This window comes from Taudactylus pleione, unplaced genomic scaffold (assembly GCF_031769625.1).
Source record: "Taudactylus pleione unplaced genomic scaffold, aTauple2 ptg000305l, whole genome shotgun sequence".
Taxonomy (NCBI): domain Eukaryota; kingdom Metazoa; phylum Chordata; class Amphibia; order Anura; family Myobatrachidae; genus Taudactylus; species Taudactylus pleione.
In genome coordinates this window covers 8,730,224-8,742,494 of record NW_028284706.1, presented here as the reverse complement: position 1 = coordinate 8,742,494, position 12,271 = coordinate 8,730,224, and positions in this window count along the sequence as shown.

Here is a 12,271-nt window from a genome sequence, read left to right as displayed (position 1 = left end):
TTCCCTTCTGTCTTCCCTCAGTCTTTCACTGATGAGACATCATGATATCTTATCCCTGCCAACAGTAAACAGCCACCCAGAACAGGATGAGGGGAGCCAGAGAGAGCAAGATGCACTAAGCACATATAATCTATTGTGTTGTGGCCCGTCCAGCACTGCAGAAGACCCTGTGGGCAGCACCATAGCATTCTGAGCTGGGGGAGTGTCCATGCTGCCCCCAGGGCTTCACCACCCTGAGTAGAACAAGATGGCTGTGGCAGGTAGAAACAATATTGCACTTAAATCTAAAAACAGAAAATGAAGCAGAAAATAAAATGACACTTAGATGTATAAACAGAAATGTGAATTTCAATAAGACACTGGCAAGTAGTCAGATGATACTAAGAGGAGATGACAACAATTCCAAAAAGGCAGCATACTAGAACAGTAAGTGGTACAGCATGACAAAACAACAACAACAAAATTACACAGGAATGTTAATAACAGAATCATGAAATTACCATGGGAACATAGAAGAGGTGAGACTGGGTTATTGTAGTTCCTTATGTTTTGTGATGATCCTTGGAAGATTTGAGCATGAGTAAATGTAGTTGGGTGCAGATGACTGAAGGGGTAAAATAGCCTCACATAGGGTAATAATGTTGAACTCTAGTCAACAAAGAGTGTATAGAATCTTTGGATTTTTACCTTAAAGAATGGTTTACATATGAGGTAGACACAAAATGCCTTTGGGGGTAGATGAGACTCCCAATCTCCCAACTGCCATGTACCGGTCTCCCTCTATTTCCAGCTCCGCCAGCTACAAATTGACTGCAATGTGCAAAGATAAGTTCACCACCCCAAAACTGATGAAGTCTCTTTGAAGATTTATTGTGCACCATACACAAAGTTGGAAAAATAATTTATTGTACACTGACATAATCAATCATTGTATACATTTATATATCAAGCTCTTAATATTACATAAGCCTATTAAATAATTGTCATTGTCACCAATTTACCTGTATCATTAAGAAAGTCAATCAACTTTTGTAGTGTACCCAGATTAGTGTACAGAACTCCAGAGTGATGTTTTCCAGACAAGTAGAGTGTCACAAGCCACTGCGTTTGGGTGAACGCCGCGTTCACTGAAGTCTCCTCCTTCCTCCTGTTAGGATCTGTGGTAGCAGCATATTGTTTGCAGTTCCAGTCTCAGTTGCTACTGAGGCTCTCCACTAATTACTGCCTGTTTGTGTGCAGTATCAGGTGCACACTAATTAATTCTCCTGTCTGTGCACAGCCCAGGTGCAGACTAGTCTGTCATTAGGGAGGCTTGCTCTGGTTGTACCCTGTTTCAGTCAGCCCTTCACTCCGTGCCGGTGATAGCGTTTCATGTGTTTCTGGTTTTTGTTTTGTTTGAGTATTTCTTTAGTAAGATAAGATCTGATGCATGCTCCCGCAGCTCCTATAATCAGATCATATGATCAGATGTGCAGCCCATATGTTCCATCGTATCGTGTGCAGATCTTGTCATTTGATTTGTTTCTGCAATCCATCGTGCAGCAATTCAAGTAATTTCAATGACTGTTTTCCTAATGAGCACGTGAGGCACAGGATCGATCAAACGACAGATCCTGTGCTAAGAAAACAAAACATGCTCCCGGGACTGCCAGGGAGCTCTGGGGAGTCAGATGCTGAATCGGAACGTATGCTGGTCGTACAGGTGTATGGCCAGCATAAGCCAATCAAATAATTGTCATACTCCCCTAAAGACATGAGACCAATCAACTTCTTATTTTACTCCCTTATTGGGAGAAATCCAATCTTATCATTATAGTCACGTAGCAATAATCATATGACTATGAGATATACATTAAAAAGGTAATTTAACCTTTGTACAGAGGGCTTGATTCAGACCCGCTCGCGAGCGCTGAGCGCTCGCAAGTGGGTCGATGGTGGCCCAGTGTGCATGAGCACGACGGAGCCGGCTCCGTCGTGCGCATGCGCGAGACCCGGATAGCGATGGGCAATCCGTCGCTCCAGGTCTCGTACCAAAGGGGGCGTGCTGTCGATGTTGAGTGACAGCACGCCCCCTTTGGTGGGCGGGCTGGGGGCGTGGCTGCCCAGATGGAGGCGTTCCCATGGGAACGCCTACCATCTGGGGTCGGCCCCACTGACATCACAAGTGATGTCAGTGGGAGTGCTTTTGGCTCTGTTAGAGCCAAAAGCACTCTGGGGCTTGCGGCAACGAGACCCTACCACAAGGGTCTCGTCACAAGCCCGATGGTCGTGATGGTCTTGACCATCGCGACCATCTTCCTGGCCGCCCACTATAGCTGTGGGTGGTGACCCACAGCTATACGAGTGGCCAGGGAGGCAGCTCTGTAAAACAAGAAGGATGGCCCTGATTCAGAGCGAGTGCTCTGTCAGAGCGTCCGGCTCTGAATCAGGGCCTCACTTCTTTTTTCCCTATATTTCTAGTAACTGGCTCACCACATCTTGGTATCTAAGCCAGACATAGAACCTGATTCAGACCCGTTCCCTAGATGCAATCGCTCCCTCCGAGCGTATGAAAATTTGGCTAAGTGACGTCAAGGCAGCCACTCGCAGGGCAAGTCATAAGCACTCCCACTTTGTTTTGGTGAGCGATCACTTTTTATTTGTAGACGCCCACCAGCCTGTCTTAAGACGCCCACTTGCGAACGTCATCTCCTGGAATTGCATGAAACCATTGGTACATCGAGCACCATCGGATGTGATCGCAGTGCTTGAGGTTAATTATACACTGTGGCAAGCACTACGAGCACTTTAGTGTATATTTCTAGCAAGTGACGTGTCCTATGACGCTGGCTATTAATTACGCACACCTCTGAAATGGCGGACCTGATTCAGACCTGCTCGCTAGCAGGCGATCGCTCGTTGGTGGCAGTTTGCAAATGTGCACATGCATATAGTTCGCAGTGCGCGTGCGCAAACTAGTATGAGCAATTGGGATGCACTCACTCGCACTGCAAAGACAGCCCAGAGGAATGAGTGACAGGAGAAGCCGTTTGTGGGTGGTAACAGGGGCAGGGCAGTAGTAACGGGGGAGTGGAGTTATGGTAGCAGGCGTGCCTGAGTGTTTAAACATCAAAACAAAGTGGGAGTGCATATGACTTGTCCTGCGAGTGGCTGCCTTGACGTCACTTAGCTAAATTTCCATATGCTCGGAGCGAGCGATCGAATCTTGCAAACGGGTCTGAATCAGGTCCATAGTCTGACGCTGGGTATACTTCCTTTAATCTTGCAAAATAATGCTTTCTAGCAATATTCTAACACACACAAGCAAATTCAATTATTAAAGGCATAATTATATAAAAACACTTAGCAATGGTTTCAATCAGCAACCATGTTATTTTCAACCAGCCATATCACTAATATAAATAAATACCCACATTCCCTAACCAAATTAATGTTCAAAGACACAGGATCAGATCAACCATCAGTTGCAATGTTTGCAGCATGGGTCATCTGAGTAAGCCTAATCTTACTCAGAATGGCCATCTCCTGCCCACTTGTAAAACCAGTAAATCTGCATCTGTAGACACAGAGCTTGGCTTTGGCATCCCCATAAAATAGGGCTGACACCTCCCCGCTTATTGGGAACACAGGCAGCGCTGCCCTGTCGCCACACTCAAATGGCCACTGCATGTCAATGATGTTGTACACAACTATAGGGTTTGCATACAACTCCAAATCAGGCCCAATAATCTATACATTAATAATTAGAGATGAGTGGTTTCGATTTTGGCTGTTACGTTCGGATATGCTAACCAAAGTTTATTAGTATCATTTTGGAAGCTCCACCGAGATCAACCCACCATTGACACACAAAGAAGGAAGGTGTAGAGAGCGGGGTACATGGATCAACTTGTGACCACAGGTGAGAACTTGTTTTTCTTACTTCTACTCCATGTACTCACTCTCTAGCCATCTACCTTTGTTTGTTGTTGTTGTTGTTGGCTTGTCTTGTTGAAGTATAGACATTTGGTTTTTCTGTTTGCCATATCTTGCTATATTGGGGATAAGTAGTGCGAGCGATTGTGAGTGTGATTGGCCGAGGCTTCACGCCAGCAGAATCTGGACAGGGGCCAATGTGAGAGAGAAGCTATAAACTCCCACACCTTGAATAGTTAGGGACATTCCCTATTGTGGAAAAACCTTATACGCTATATAGCCAAAGCTTACTAGTGTGTGAAACATGTGAGTCTGTTCAGAGCCATTTAATCTGAAGAGATTACAAGGTTTCCCATAAATGGAGTAATTTTCCTTAAATAGGGGAGAGACCCTATTTCCATTGTAGTGGACACTGAGGCCGGACTTTAAAAAAAAAAGATAAACCTTTACTATGGAACAAGGCAAATCCTTGGTGGTCAAATCTATAATGTTAAAGATCCCGCACAGCAGTCCAGCAAGTGTGATGTATAAGAGATATGGAAGTATGACTGTGAAATATCTCGGGAGATGGCATTCATAATACCCTGACATACTGTTGATAGGAACTTCTGATTTAAAAAGTAGAGATGAGCAGAAATCCTTTACATTATGGATGAAAGCATGTAGTTATACCCCTTCACAAGCCTATGTAGCACAAATGTTATATGAAGTAGATGACAGAAGAACTGTTCAAATAAAGCACAAGCATGTTCCTTCTCAGATAACACAGACATTGCCCTTTAAAACTTTAGTGGCAGAAACATTAGAACAAGTACTCCCTGCAGTAATGGCACTAGCTAAACAATGTCCCCCAGGTGCACCAGCTCTGGAATATGATAGAGCATTTTCCAAAGGTCTATTGATCCGTAAAACACATGTACATGATTACTATGTTAAAGGGGATGATGGAATCTGGAGGTTGCATTACAGATCAGGAGAGGACACAGACAGGGAAGGTGTATATATCTATAACCCAGATACCAACACATACGACACCACATATACTGAGGAGGGGAAGATACTTAAACACAGCCTATGCAAAGATAAAATGGATGAACTTGCCCTTTGTAAAAAGAGATCTGATGCAAAGATGGGAACACATTATGCTAACTTGCATCCAGACAATATTACTACTTTTGAGACACATAGTGTAAAAACTCAGAAAAGCCCCATTGCACTAGCCCCTCTAAGAATGGTAACTACTAGTGAGGGTGCTCAAACGTCCACTCATGTCCCTTGGATCAAAAGTGAGTTAAATCAGAAATGTACTCAGTTTACAGACTACATGAAAAAGCCAGTAGAAGTCATAAGTAAACTTTATCGGCTATGTAAAACATACTTACCAACACATAGTGACATGATACAATTATTTGCTGGTTTGCATACTACTGAGGAATATGAGAAAATCACTCATGAAGCAGGATGGGTAAAAAATACTTTTAAGCCAGCATTAGACATAGATAGGGATGACTTAGATCAGGAATGAAAGGAGTTGATGAGAGCCTTTACGGTTCAATTCCCATGCCACCTTCATTGGAGAAAAATTATCAAACAAGAACTCACAGAATGTGTAAGAGAATAATGGGTGAGATTTAAAACTAAAAATACAGAATTATGGAGGGGTTGAAAATATATTTGAAGACACGGAGCTCCTTCCAATGTTGGAATCCTAGAATGAATGTGGTAGCTTGCTGTAAATACATTGAGACATTAGGAAACATTTATGAACCAACTAACCATGAGTGGAGATCTTTTCTAGGAGCAGCACTGCTAGGTGACATTGATTGAGCTGCCACCTGGGCAGCAATGGGCATTAACACAGATCACTCTGCTACTATAGTATGTAACATCATGAATATTAATAACATTGTTTATCAACTAATTATTCTATTTCCACAGAATATTGACTCCCAGAAATGTTTTAAAGCTAGACAAACAAATCAAAATTTGGTAAGAAATTATTTCAAAAGGTCTGCATCGACTATGGACAGTAGCCATAATTCACAGTATCCAACTAAACGTTAAAATTTAAATCAGTGGGTAATGAAAAATGGAGTAGATTAATAGTAAATTATATTAGTTGCATGCATTTGCAAATACATGGGAAGCTGCTAGGCCACGTCACGGCTTCTCTGTTGCTAGCAGTCCCTAACACTAAGGGGTTCACGTCTGGGGCGCAGTTCACCCCAAAAAACGTCCAGCCCGGGACCCCCCCAGGGCATCACACGAAAATGGAAAAAGAGTGACAGTGCAGTTTAAAGTAAAGATGCGTGCGAGTAATCATTAAGTGTGGAATGAGAGTTTGGGCGTAGGGCCCCCGGGACTGGTCTGGCTGGGCCTCCTCAGGGCATCACCACTTAACACATATAGTTGCTTTTCACATCACCTTTTATGTTCGTTTATTATTCATGTATTTTTTCACATATATTTTAACCTCTCATTCCACACTTAATGATTACTCGCACACATCTTTACTTTAAACTGCACTGTCACTCTTTTTCCATTTTCGTGTGATGCCCTGGGGGGGTCCTGGGCTGGACGTTTTTTGGGGTGCACTGCACCCCAGACGTGAACCCCTTAGTGTTAGGGACGGCTAGCAACAGAGAAGCCGTGACGTGGCCTAGCAGCGTCCCATGTATTTGCAAATGCATGCAACTAATATCTCTGAATTTCTATGACCATATAGTTTTCATATATTGTTGCAGGTATTATTCAGTGTGCTGAGGTACAATAGGGGTTATATCCCCCTCCTTTTTCTACTTAGTATGACCCCTCCCTTTCATGCACCTGATTAGTACTGCTAGATTGATTGAGCAGCTGCCATTTTTGTTTGTTTAATAGTAAATTATAGCCAAAATCGATGGAGGGATATTGCGCACTGGACTGGATCTGAATGTAGGGGGTGAGCTGCACGTATAGAAGGGTGTCTAGCCTTCTAGAATTAGAATAAAATAACTGTAGGAACAGATTAAATGCGCTCTAAACCCCTATTCACACTGACACATGACAAGTAACGGTGTGTGATTATATAGCACAGTGTGGGCGTGTGTGTTAATTAAGAAGTCAAGGTATAATATTATTACTGCTTTACTAGAATTAAGCAATAATACACAATTACATAAGAAGTGTATATAGTATACTGTAATGAAAATTCTCAAATACTGAATCCAATGGGGTAGTTAGGATATACTTGAAATATAATAGTTCTGAAGGTTTGAGCACTAAATATGTTCAAACATTATAGAGAATGGTGACAAAAATAGAATGGCCAATGGTTAGCAATGTCCAAATACTGATGCCAATGCTAATAAAGAATCAATGATGATATCATAAATTAAATATAAAAGGTTGAAAAAAGGCAAAAAAATCTAAATGATCAAGTTCAAAGTCTGAGTCAGTATAGAAAAGAGACCCGGAGACCCAGGAGCTCGTTGACGGGGGTGTGTGAGTTGGTGCGGCATCCCGCACTTAAACTACAGATGGATGCTGCTGGAATGGTAGAAGGCACTGATATAGATGATGTTCCCAGGGTAAGCAGTACGGAGAACTGCTGGAGTATAATGGAGGTGTGGTTCCAAACCAGTGTCTTGCCGCGTAGGCGCATAACAGAGACCACCTGGGATCACCAAGTAACCTCTGGCGCGTCCTGTCGGCCGACAGCTGGGTGTACAGGGAGGGGGGAGATACGGTTGTGGTGCGGTGGACCAGATGCCGTACTCCCCTCCTTGACTAAGGACTCACCTCCTAGGGACTTGGCAGGGTCCGCTCTTACCCCTAGCCGGCTTGCTGCAGTCGCTCTCCTCCTCTTTTCGACGTCTTCTTCCGAGTCCTCGGGCGGGTGTAGCGGCTCATAAGGTGCCGCTGAAGCAGATGGTCACAGGGTAGACTTCCGGTTCCTCGCTTGGTGGCAGTGTGTAGCCAACACGTTTCAACCCACATGGGGTCTTCCTCTAGGCAAAATGATTGAAGTGATTGTGTCCCGGGGTTACTTTAGTTCAAATATCTGGGGCATGTCTCATCATGGATAGGTAGATGGAGGGTGGGGTGTGGTGAAGAAAATAACATGCCTTATAGAACATAGGCCGGATGAGGTGTCAATCAGCCACTCTGAACAGCTGATCAGGATTGATAATGAATACATGGCCATAGACAGACAGAGTGCTGAAATGAACTTAGTGTGAAAAAATCACCAATTGTTTTAAGGTGATAAGCCCTGCAAGTATGTGGTTACATGATCTGTGTATATCATCTTATGTTATGCGAATAAATATAATACTGCAGAAAACCAATCTGACTTTATCAATGTGCATATAAGATATGATGATACACGTTATTGTAAAGCTAAATGTAAATTAAATTTAAATGCATATCTATACCAAAAACTGTTGTTTGTTAACTGGCCTCTGTGAAGGCAAATGCAAATGACCATCAGAGGCCTGTATCCCTAATTGTAAGGTTCATAGTGAATCTGAACCCTACATAAAGGAGTACAACTTTAATTGAAAAACATTATGGCTGTTAACTAGCATCTTGGTGGGCACAGTGCAAATGGATATATATGAGCTGTGTCCATAATTCTAATGTTCAAGAAGGGTCTGAGTATTGGACCCAGTAACTCCAGAAATTATGGACCTATTGTCCTTAAGGGAAGGCTAATGATTCGGTCTCAGAGTATTGGATGGAGGAAACATATGTAAAACATATGCCCTGCTTATAAGGGTTGGATGCAATGTGTCAACAAGTGGTAAGATAATGTTAGTTTTACACATGGCTAATCTAGTCACACACAATGGACCTAATCTCGTTGTCCAGATTGAGTCCTCTCGAGTGGATGGTACCCATGTAGATCATCGCTCTGAGTTCTTCTTTATTAAATTGTTTGATATAATCATCCCCCTGTTAGTTATGCTTTACTGATTTAAGTGCAGTGAACTCAAGGGGTATTGGGTCTGATTGGTGAAATTGTTTAAAATGTATCGAGAGAGGATGATAGTCATAACCCTTTGTTATGTTGTTAAGGTGTTCTTGCATTCTTATTTTTAAAGGGCGAATGGTCCTGCCGATATATTGTTTGCTACAGGGGCATTGCAGTAAATATATGACCCCTTTACTACTGCAAGTCATACTATCCCTAATCTTCCACATTGCATCATTGCATGTGGACTGTATTGTCATTTTGGGTTTGGTGCTTTTTTGTTTAGCTAGGGTGCAGGCTTTACACCTGCCACAATTAAAAAAATCCTCTTGACTCCCCTGACTGTTTATGGTGCCACATATTCATCAGAGTGTTTTGTGTAGAGTGTTTTGTGGAGGTATATGATTGTTGGTAAATTTTGTTCTGATATCTGGTGTTTTGCAGAACACTACCTTAGGTATAGAAGGTAAAGTCTTGCTTAGAATTTAATCTCCTAAAGGATGGGCCAATGTTTGGACACTAGTTGTTTGAGGGGTTTGGCTTGATTACTGTATTGAGTAATAAAGTAGATGTCATTATCTTTATTAGAATCTGATTGTGGTTTATATGTTAGAATGGGAACTCTGTCACCCTCCTTTACTGCTAGAAAGGCTGATTCTACTGTATCGGTATTGTATTTCTTGGCTATGAGTTGTGATTTGAGTTGTTCACCCTGTATCACAAAATCCTTGGGTTTAGAGCAATTTCACCTAAGTCTCTTATAATGTCCTGTTGGTATGCTGTTGAGCCAGCTTGGATGATGACTGCTAGTGGCTAGGAAGAAGCTGTTGACATCTACTTGTTTCTGATGGGTACTGGTGTGCATATGGTTATCATCTATAAAGATGTTTAAATTGAGAAATTCGATATTGGTCTTACTGTATCTGGTCATAAATTGTAATATTATACCTTGACTTCTTAATTAACACACATGCCCACACTGTGCCATATAGTCACACACCGTTACTTGTCATATATCAATGTGAATAGGTGTTTAGAGCGCATTTAATCTGTTTCTACAGTTATTTTATTATAATTCTAGAAGGCCAGACACCCTTCTATAGGTGCAGCTCACCCCCCCACATTCAGATCCAGTCCGGTGCGCAATATCCCTCCATCAATTTTGTCTATTATTAGCCAGAGTGTCTATTTATTGCAGCAAGGACCTACCAATGACTCATGAAGAGTTTGGCATAACTTGGGGCAAACCTCATCCCCATCGCTGTGCCCGTGGTCTGTAGATAAAATTGCTCGTTGAAACATAGGTAATTATGTGATAGAATGAAAGATATACTGTTCAGGATGAATTCAGCTTGTATCAAGGTCATCTTGGGGTCATCTGTAAGGAAATATTTAATACTTTCTACGCCTTGAGTGTGTCTGATTACGGAATATAAAGTAGTGACGTCACTGGTAGCTAGCCACAAGTTATCATTCCAGTCTATTGTAGTGAGTTTGTTGAGGATACTTGTAGTGTCTTTTAGATGGGACCTTTGTAGTTTGACATATGGTTGTAGATAGGTGTCCAGATATTGAGAAAGGTTGGAAGTTAAAGACTGATGCCTGACAAAATGGGCTGACCGGGAGGGTTAGTGGAATCTTTGTGGACCTCTGGAAGGTGATAAAATACTGGGATAATAGGGTATGTAATATCTAAAAACTCATGTTCTTTCTAGGTGAGTATCCCCTTGTCCAAACCTTCCTTCAATAATAACCTAAGTTCATGTTGGTACTCTTTTGTGGGATCACATGGTAGTAATTTATATGTTGAAAAATCATGTAGGATCCTCTGTGCCTCTTGAATGTATTTAGTTTTATCCAGAATAACTATGCCACCCCCCTTATCTGCTGGCTTGATAACTATGTCAGTGTTGTTTCTTAGCTTCTCAAGTGCTGTTAATTCATTCTTAGATAGATTATTGTGTTTAAGGTTGGGTTTGGGTATCTTATCACACAAATGTTCAAGATCTTTGGCTAACATGGTTGTAAATGTTGTAATGTGGTTACCTGTGGCCTGAATTGGGTAAAATCTAGACGGAGGTTTGAGTTCTGTTTGTAAAAATGCATCCTGAGCCGGTTTGTATTGAGGTGAGGGTTTTGATGAACAAATCTCTTGAGGGTCAATTTTCTGGCAAATTTGTGTACGTCCAAGTAGGTATTAAATTTATCAGGTTGAGTAGTGGGGGCAAATTTGAGTCCCTTATCTAGTACTGATAGGTGGTTATCTGTTAGTATAAACTTACTTAGGTTAAAGATGCCCTGTCCTCTGGTGGTGTTTGTGTCTGTCCGGGTTTTTTTGCTGATCTCCCCTCCCCTGCATCCTCTTCTAATTTTCTTTTTGTTTGTTTTGGTGGCGGGTTGATTGGATGTAGAGCTGTTGGTTGTCCTAAAAAAAGGGGGTGTGCACATGGTGAATTGGGTGCGGCTGTTTGTATATTCAATTCAGTTGTATTGTTGGTCTGATGGTTAGTAGTTACCTCTGGTATGGTCTCTGGGTGAGTACCGTGAGTGGTCAAGTTGAGGTGTACAGGCTCTATGTCTAGCCAACCCCTTTCTAATGACAATATAGCCAAATTGAGATCAAAATCTTCCTCTATATCATGTACTGAGAATGAGTCCTCACTGAATGTAGTAGTGTCAGAAATTGTCGAGGGGGTCGGAATAGCCTGAATACTTACAGTTTGGTTGTTATGTATAGTTCTATTCTGTGTGTGAATCTTCGTTTAATATTCTTGATAGGTAAGATTCAGTTTTTTATAAATGGGAGTGCCCTGTGTCGAATGCTTGAACCTCTTACTTGTATGACTAGTTTGTTTATGTCTCGTTCTTAAGGGATCTTGTATCTTAGATTTGAGTTGGTGTGTGTTCAGTTGTAATGTTTTATTACTGATCCCGTACTTGTCTCTATGGATTTTTTTCTTTTTGATGTAAATAATTTTGTCCTCTTTTTTGTTTATTTTATCTGTGATTAGCCTAGTCAATGTCAAAAACTCAGTATATTGTTCATATGGAGTTAAGAGTGAGTGCAGTTGTTGTATGTCCTCATTGAGGTTTGTCAGCTGATTTATATGTGTTTCGATGAGTAATTGTACTAGTCTATGTGAACATTCCTGTAGTATTGTGCACCAGGCATCTGTAAACTTAGTGTTGTTATGATAATATGATGGTTGTGTTTTGATTTTCAGGCCTTTGGGTATTACCTTGTTATCTAAATACCATTTGAGTCTGTAGGTCACACCATAGCTTACTTTCTAGTGTCACTGTTTTTTCTAATTTTGTAAAAGTTGTAAAAAAATCAGTGATGTTACTGCTCTGTAGGTTCTTATGTCCCAATTGCAAAAATAGGGTAGTAGCCTTATCTTC